This window comes from Corvus cornix, chromosome 12 (genome assembly GCF_000738735.6).
Source record: "Corvus cornix cornix isolate S_Up_H32 chromosome 12, ASM73873v5, whole genome shotgun sequence".
Lineage (NCBI taxonomy): Eukaryota > Metazoa > Chordata > Aves > Passeriformes > Corvidae > Corvus > Corvus cornix.
Genome location: NC_046342.1, coordinates 16,124,643 through 16,134,043, shown reverse-complemented (window position 1 = coordinate 16,134,043; position 9,401 = coordinate 16,124,643).

Sequence of the window (9,401 nt, the reverse complement as noted above, 5' to 3'; positions counted from 1 at the left end):
GAGCTGTGGAGAGTGGCTCCCAAGAATGGGAAATGCTGAGTGACCAGATGAATATATCCCACATTAAACCTTTCTATGTTGCCTTAAATGAGGCAGCTCTTCCCCGCATGGAATTATTTACAGCACTGCTGTTTCCACTCTGCTGGTACCTCTCAGAATGCCCCAGGAGCATCTGAAACACAAAAACAAGGAGCACCCTCATCTCCCAGCAAATACAGAGCTGGCCTGTGGCAGGACAGGAAATTACAAAATTCACTTTGTCATCTTCCAAGTGTGACATGACCTCTGCATCATGGGAAGAAATCTACCCCATAAGGTTAAATCACTGCTTATCTACTTAATGTCAATCAGACATTAAGCAGATTGACTGGGAGAGTCAATTTATTTATTTTTAAATGAGAACCCAAACAACTTAATACTCCTTCTTGACTTAATCTGCTGGCAGGCTGGGTATCCAATTTATTGTGTTTGTTTGTTTGTTTATGCCTCTCTTGGCCTGTTGGTTCCTGTGGATGTTCTGTAACTGGGCTGTTATGGCCATGGATGAAACCCACCCAGAGATTATCCTTGCTCTGTAGCCATCTGCATTGGCTGCCCTGACTTTAGCAATGATTTTTAAGCATAGGCTCCTGTGGATTATCCACTTGCTCTGGTGAATACAAATCAAGGTGCAGTTAAGATTAAGATACAACAATTTCCATATCTGGAAAAATCTCTACTATTAAGGGGGGAAAAGGAGCAAAGTGGCACAGGGGTGGCAAGGGTAGTCAGCGATTTGAATAAATGGCTGTGTGTGAAGAACACTCGATTTGGGAACCTTTTATGGATTAAGTAAGCAGGAAATGTAGTTCTAAGATGGCCTTCACTAAACACAACCCAAACTGTTCTAATGCTTTCACACGAAATTGTCATTTTCTAAGCTGTAACATGTTACATGCACCTAAGAAATAAAACTGATTTGATACAACTATACCCCTGAAATGCTGGACAGTGGGTCACTACCTCACTTGTAGTCCTTTGATCCAGGTTCCTTACTAGATGGGTGCAGATAAAGGAGGTTAAAGAGGAACTAACAAAGAATTGATGACAATTTAATCACTGTGGTGATTACCAGTTGGTAATTAAAGGCTTGCTGCTATGAGATCCCATGTACTTTCTGTGCCTTCCCAGGCAAATTTTCTACTGGTAGTGGATAATATTTTCTGAATTGCAGGGTGGGATTTATAAAATTTACAATTTACAGGTGTAGAAGCCCAGGTAACTCAAGTTTTAATGAGGCAGATGCTTGTGGATAATTTCTGGATGCCCTGACATGTTATGGTCTAATCACAGATTTTGTTTGTTTGTTTATGCAGTATAAACAGGTGTAAATGCAGCTCCTCTTCTAGACATAAAAATCTATCAAACCCAGCCTTCTGTGCTAGCTTGCATGAGCAAGAAAACAACAAAAACTTTCTTCTGGCTTTAAACACAATTCTCAAGTGCAAGAAGAGATGAAAAGAAGTCTGACTGTGACTCAAGTGGTCTCCTTGCAATGCCTCCCAGCTCTGTGAAGTGCTCACAGTGCCCTCGAGTCAGCGGTTAAGAAGCAGAGCTGGCTTTAAGGTTTTTGCCTGATGCAGTCTCCTGTCCCCCTGCCTTTCCCATACACACACACCTCCTGTATTATCTAAATCTTCCCTGCCAAGCACTTTTCTGACCTCTTCTGTCAACCTGCGGGAAGTGGGGATGTCTGCACTGTCATGAAGTGGAGATGAATATTTGCAGAAAAGTGCAGACTTTATTCCCACTGTGCAACAAGCTCTAAACTCCCGGTAGGAAGTCATTCAGAACCAGTTTGAAAGGGTCTCTGACACGGCCCTGATTAGCTTTAACCACCCTGAGTACCCCCAATAAGTGCTCCACCAGTTCCCATGGGCCAGGAGCCCATTTAAACTCAACCAGGGGCATTTAGCCCCTCTCCTTAGTCATGTTGGAGAAGCACAGCTGTGCTTGACTATGGAGTCTGCCACAGGGACCACATTCCCTGCTTGACCTTGGTTCCATATCCTCTGTGAATTTGCTTCCTGATCTGCACTCCCACCTGGACCTGAGCTCCAGCTGTGGCCCTGCCTTGCTCACATACCCAAGGGGAGCCTTGGCTGGCAGGATCCCTGCTCCTGTGGTGTGATGTTCTGTGCCATCCTTAGGGACCTGCTGGCCCTCTCTGCTCCCTGATGTTCTCTTCGCCAAAGGTCAGATCACCTATACCATATTCTTCCATGGCAAACACTTTCCTAATTTGTTCTTTAACCTCTGTGGAGTGTTTTTACCACCACTGCACTGCAGAAATGAGATTTTGACTATGTCTTGCTGGTGCAATGTCTGGAGACATCAAGGAGCTCAGCTCCTTTGGTAAGCCTTGTTTTTTTTTATTGAGGTTGTGTGGATTACGTGGGTGGGATTTGAATCATAGGGTAAACGTGCTGCTGAAGTGTGGCTTAAGGGAGCTTTGCCATAGTAATTTTCACTGTTTTTTCAGGGGGGAACACTAAATGTATGGGTTTATCTTCATGGAGCTGCATGACATAGAGTCATTGAATCACTCCCCTTTGAGTCACAGCTGAGCTGCATGATGGACACGTTTGTAGGCTCTGTCCCCTGATATGTGGAGAGGCCGAGACTCTGTGTGAGAGTAATTGCATAGTTCACTCATTCACCAGAAGTCATTTCAGAGTACCCCTGAAGAGCACTCCAGAGGCTGGGAGAGCTGATGGAAGGTCAGCAAGTCATTTTCAATGGGTCACAGTCTGAGCTAGGTTGCATTACTGAAGAGACAGAGCAAATCTCATGGGCTCAATGTCATTATTTCTCCTTGACACCACTGTAACAAAACCCTTTGGAACAGTTTCAGCTCTTATGATCAAATAAACAGGATCCAACAAGCAGGAGTCTGTTTGTCAGAATTATGTCCATTGACCTCTGGTAATATTTTTAGCTGGTTAAATGCCTCTAGTGTTATGCTGTTTTCCATCTTAATGTGTCTTCCTAGACTGGCTGGTGGAAAGGCAAAACAAAAAGCCCTCACATAAACCTTCCATGTAGCCATCAAGATATGTCTGACACTCAGCAGAGTGGCTGTGCTTCTGGTTTATGGCTGGCAAGTGTGCCTGGAGATAGAAGTTCAAATGTGCCTTCTGTAGAAGCCTTGAGCTCTGGCTCTGATACATGAAAGCCAAAATAAGGGTAAAACAATTCTTTTTTTGAAGCATCAGAGAAAAACCTGACAGCCCTTCCCTAGTGATCAAAAAAAATCACAGGACAATAAAGTGGTGGAGAACAGGCCTGGGCACATTGTAAAATATTCTTCAGGAAGAGAAACCAAGAGATGAAGTGCTAAGGGCATAAACAGCATCTTGCAAGGAGCCTTTCTGGCCTGCATCCCAGAACCAACTCTGGGCCTGTGTACAGTGGCTGTCCTTGCATATTGCCCTGCCCATCCATGGGAGCTGAGCCTCCAGGAAACTGATGCTTCAGGACTGATGAAAGAGCCCACCAGACTCTTATTTTATGAGCCTCCTCTACTGCTGTAGTCCACAGTGAAGGTGATTGATGCTTGGGTCTAAGCTGAAGTTCACAATATGTAGCTTAGCAAGGACTGAAAAGGAAAGTAAGTGAAGTTCTGGAGGTATTTTGGGCTTGAGATACACAGAGGGGATCTGTGTGGGAGGATGGATTTGTGAGGACTGGGACTCAGGATTGTAGCTTTTGGGCTGGTGAGACTCTCCCCCTTTTTTACCCTTGGCTATATCCATTTATAAAAAATAAAGGAAGCTGCTAATACTTATGTATAATGTTAGTAATGTGCCTTTGGATCTCCTGAGGAGACAATGAATAGTGATTTTTTTCAATACATGGTGATGTCTCTAGATCCCCTTGGCACTAGAAGGCCAGATTTTAAACTGTTTGGATATGGAACAAATTGGGGAATTGTTTTTTAAGTGTCTCTTTAAAAAACTAATGAATGCAGGGGTTTATCAGGACTATGAGTGTAAAATCTTTCTACCATTTAGACATAAATACACAGAGATGCAGAGAAATGCTCAGAAGCACAATCTCTTCTGGCATCACTGGTGCTGCAGATGTAGGAGGGGGTCCTCTAGAAAGACACATTCTTGCTCAGCAGGGCCCAGGAGACCTTCACAAACTGCTGGATGCCATGCTGTGGAGGGTGGAGTGCAGGGTGGTTGGACTGAAGTGCTGCAACGAGCCACTTTGTGTTTCTTTCTCTTTCATAATCTGCCTTTAATTCTATGAAAACAGGAATAGGATTGCTGAATAATGAAGTGGGAGAAATGCAAGAAAAGCCCAGTAGATTGTGCTGTCAGCCATCAGAATAAGCATCATTTCTGTGAGAATATTTTAGTTGTAACAGGAGTAAGACCCATGCCTCCAGCTTCTGTTGGTATTACTGAGCATGGGTAAAGGTCTGTGAGAGCATGTGTAGGACCTGGCTGTGTTTCTTGTCCTGCTATTCTCCTCAAGAACTGCCTGTTGTTGAGAAACACTAGAAAAATTTTTGGCCTAAAAATCTAAACTTTGGAAAATTCTTTGGCTCCTTCTGTAGCGTTTATCTGCAGTCTCTGAGTTCAGCTATTCTCAATTCTGCATGTAGGAGACAGGATCTCATTTGCAATACAAGCAGACAAAATGGGGAGATGGAATAGGTTATGGAAAGCTCAAAGAATGGAGGCGCAGGGTGATGGCATGGGTAAAGCTTATGTTCATTCAGATAATTTTCATAGAATCATAGAAAGGTTTGGTTGGAAGGGAGCTGAAAGTTCAACTCATTCCACCCCCCTGCTGTGGGCAGGGACACCTTTCTCTAGACCAGGTTACTCAGAGCTCCATCCAGCATGGCCTTGAAATTTTAGGCCCCTAAAGTTGGGTGAAAGCCAGAAAAGACCATCACAAGTCTCTCTGAAATGTGGGAGACTAAAACTGGCAGTGGCACATCGGGTGTGTCAGGCTTGTAGGAAAGAGCAAATTACCAGGACTAATGGTGTTTACAGTCATTACCAATTCTAATTGCCTTTATAGTATTTGAGAAGAATATCTGTGAACAGAGCCCCGTTTAAATGAAAAATAAAGATTGTGCAGCAATATTTAAGAGGTTTACTGTTGGACATAATTAGCAATGCTGGTTTTTTCCCCATTTAAGTAATGTATTTATGTATTTTAGTACATTAGAATGACATCAGTGTATCTAAATTTAAGGCAAAGGATAACCCAAAAATAATTTGGTATCAGGCAAGTTTGACCAAGCAGCTTTTTAAAGCACTGAAAGGAAATGATCAGGAAAATGTGGTTAATAATTGTGGACAATACACAAAAACCCACGCCTGAAAACAGAGCAGGAGTTGTGTCATGGTGCAGATGTAGAGGAAGACGCTTCAGCTGTGCCAGGCTTTGTAAACCTGGCTGGTGCAAATATCAGGAGTGCACTGGTGCCTCAGTGATACCCCAGGAGCCCAAATGAAAGCTGAGCTTAAGCATCTACAAATGTGTTTGCTGAATTTGGACCTTGGACTTGAATCACAACATCTAAAGTTGGCTTTACAAAGAGTTTCTCAGGACTCGGGACTGCTGGTGTATTTTTATAACAACACTTTGTGTGCTTTGGCAGTTAAGGTAAATGACATCATTTTACTCTATCTTTCTGCATTTGATTTACCTCATTTCCTTTTCTAAGAATACACAAAAGTTGACTACTCAGTGATATGAATCTGAAAACAGAGAAAAGCCAGCAATCCCTTGTCTTCCACAATGTTCACTTAAACCACATCACACCCTACAAATAGATTCTGCTTGCAAAAGGTCTTGATGAGGAACAGACCCAAGGACATTTTAGAGAAGCAGAGGAAACACCCTCCCATCCTTCCTCCTTTCCTTCAACTTCCTTTTGCCATGGAGGAGGGTTGTGCCCAGAAGTGACCGGGCTGTCATCCTCTCTGAGCACTGTACAGCCACCTGGAGCTCTTACCTGTCCTGCAGGCTCCAGCCCTCTGGAGCAGAAAAATGAGAAATCGGTTTACACAAGTGGAATGTGTGGAGCTAAGACTTTGCCTACCAGCTCAGCAGACCTGTTCTGAAAAGGGGGAGAAAACCTTATAACTGGAAAAACATCTTCGATGAGAGCATCCAAGTTTATTAGGATTGAGCATCTTTTAGAATCTTCACATTCTGGTTTAGATTTGTAACACAACAGGTGGCTTGTGGCATTCCTGGAGATCCTGTGAGGTGGCTGTGGGAATTTGGAGCTCACCATAGTCTGCCTTGAATTGTTTCTGACATGTTTGTGCCCATACTGTAAAGGTTTATGAACATATTTGAAATGCCACCACTTGGATCCCATTTCCCATCCGAGCTGTTTGCTCTCATTTTCTTCTGGAGGTTTGTGCTCCACCTCGGGTGCGCAGCACCAGCCATGTGAATGCTCATCTTGGTGTTAGGATAAAATCATCCAACTTAGCTGAAATCAGCAATAAAAGCATTTGGAGCTAAGCAGGATGATTTTGTGTAAGAATGTATTCAGTTGGGCTGCAAAGAGGGGCCTCCAAGCATGGGAAATGGTTTATCCCTGGAGCGATTATCATCTTTTTCCAGCTCCAGAGGAACCTGAGAGATGATTTTCGGTGTCAGCCAAACAGCAATTCTTCCCCCTACATCCCCCAAAAGCTGGGTACCTGGTGCTAGCACCTGCTGGGTGAATGTTGGCTGTGAAGAGGCCATGAAATACAGCAAGTCTGTGCCTCACTATTCCTCAAGTGATTCCTCACTTTAGGATCTGTATATGTCAGTGCCAAGCTACATAAACAGCTTGTCTTTACTGGGGTGTCCCAGAAGAGTGCTGTGACGGGTTGGACTAGCTGTTCATTTAGCCTGGCATTGCACTGTTCATCCTAAATAATAAATGATACCCACTCTGGCAGTTTGTACAGATTAGCAGCAGTGGAGGACCTCAGCAGAGAGGAAAAGTACCTTTTAAAACATTAATAATCCTTCCTTGCTTTAAAGGGATTTTGGAAAGAGCTATGGTCAGAGCTGGATCTGCCTTTCACATAAGGAAAGTAGCATAAATTCAGCCATTTTCCCCAATCTGACTCATGTGCATAGCCTTTAGAGATTTACTTAAGGAGTTGATATCCAAAAAAATAATTTTGCAGGGCTAGGAATGCAGGAATTCTGTTTCAGACTGCAAACCCTCAGGAAACAGATACATACATGTGTTGACTAATTGTGTTGCAATGCATTTATCTCTAGAGTTTTGAGCTGTGTAAATAGCTGTTGGACAAGGAAAGCAAAAAGGCTTTGTTGTTGAGTCTTACTTTGAGTTCTGCTCCCCGTTACGGACCAGAAGTGGAATTTCTCACCAAACCTGAGGCATATATTGTGAGCTATAGTCTAAGCTAGCTTAGTTGAAAGTGGAAGAAATTCTTTGTGCCTTGCTGTGAGACCCCAGGAAAACCATGTCTTCAGGTTTCTCTCTCTGTCCTTCATGTCTCTGGCTCTCTGCTCCAGAGGACAAGAGCTGCTGCAGATTTGTCAGACACCTCCCACAGTGGGGTCCTGGTGTGGGTTGGTGTCTCAGGGTCAAGTGCAAAGCCAGCAGAGGTTACTCAACTGAAGAATTTTGCCCTGCATCTCTTCATCAATCACACTGGAAGGTCTTCTCTGCTGTTGTGCACTGCTATCACTCATTTTCTGCACACACTTTGTTCAGGTGCAGCAGCAGTATTTTCTACAACCTCTTGATTTTATTATAATACAGCTATAAACCAGATAAAGAGCATTTATATCAGCCATTATAAATATTGGCTGACCTTTTCTGCTCAGAGGAAGCTCACTCCTCTGCCTCTAGATTTTGATTTAGGATTATTTGTGGAGGGCAAATGGATGCATACATCACATCAAAATATCTGTCAGTGTAATTTCCCCTAATGAAGTATTATATGCAGGAAGGAGGGTATGGCTGAAGTGGTAGGCAGTGATTTCTTGTGATATAGAACAATCTTTTTAGGGATATTGCTTAGTAGTTGTTCATCTTCTGCGGTACAGAGCTCACTGGGAGTTGGTGGTTGATGGTATCTGGAAATCAGACAGGGATGAGACTACTGCTACAGTGGTATACATAGCTAAAATAATCTATTTAGTATTTCTCGGGAGCAGATAAACTTGCTATCACATGAATGCAGGAAACTTGTAGTAAAACAGGCAGAAAGGAGCTGCAGTATGCAGAGCATACAGGAGAAAGTTATGGGGCGTGATGTACAGTACCTGATGACCTGAAGCTGTTCCTGCAGTGCTCTTGACTTGTGCCAGTTTGGAGCCGAAGAGGCAAACGTTGCCACCTTCCTGGCAGCAGGAAATACCTGGGAGCACTTTTCAGTGCCCAAACCACAACCCCAGAGGAACTTAAGGAAAGGAAAACCCCAGAAAAGTCAGATGCCAGCAAAAACCAGGCATGGGGGACCTGAGGTGAAGGCAGCGATGCGGGAGGAGAGGCAAGAGGATGAGCATCATTAGCATGATTGATGCAGCAAATATCAGGAGAGCATGAAGAGATCATTGCTATAAAATGGCATGGGTGAGACACAGCCAGGGAATGCTGTGCAGTGGAGATGGAGATGAATGCAAAATACATGAGGGAGTCAAGTTGTGTTTATTGCTCTGCTTTCAGAAAAGCACCAGGTAGTCTGGCACTGCAGTCTGTAGATGTGATAAATACGAAGACCCTGCATTTCTGGGGCTAATAACCATTATTTGATATGATTCTATTGCCAAAAAAAAAAGAACCTCATTTTCCTAGGAGGCTCTTGTAAGCCTCTTAATTTTGGTCAAATGAATGAACAAAGATTGTGTGATTTCTCCAAGAACAGTAACATACTCATTCATTGCAAAATGTTAGAGTGAATTTCTTCACTACACAAGTGCTGTTTTAGCTGCAGTGATTTGTTTTGTGGAATATACAGAACTCACTATGCTGCTGTTTATTGCAAACGGCGAGCCTGGTTTATAGCACCGCTTGCCAGCACCTCCAGTTGGTCTGACACCCCCCAAACAATAGCCAGGCTTCGATTCATTACTTTAGGCAGCTCATTTCCATATGGTAATTAGGAGCCTGTTTGTAACATACCAGCATGGGTATTTCTGAACTCATCTTATTGTTCTGCTTCACATCGCGAGGATGACAAAGGCTCCTTATGAACAGAGGTAGCTGGGTTTAGGCAAATCCAGCCCCTTCCCTTTGCCCTGGAGAAATCACCATCCATCACCTCGGAGGACATGACACACGGCTTGTGTCGGTATTGTGGGTTGCGGCTGGGAGCAAAACAAAGGCGGGGGAGGACCCACGGCGGCTC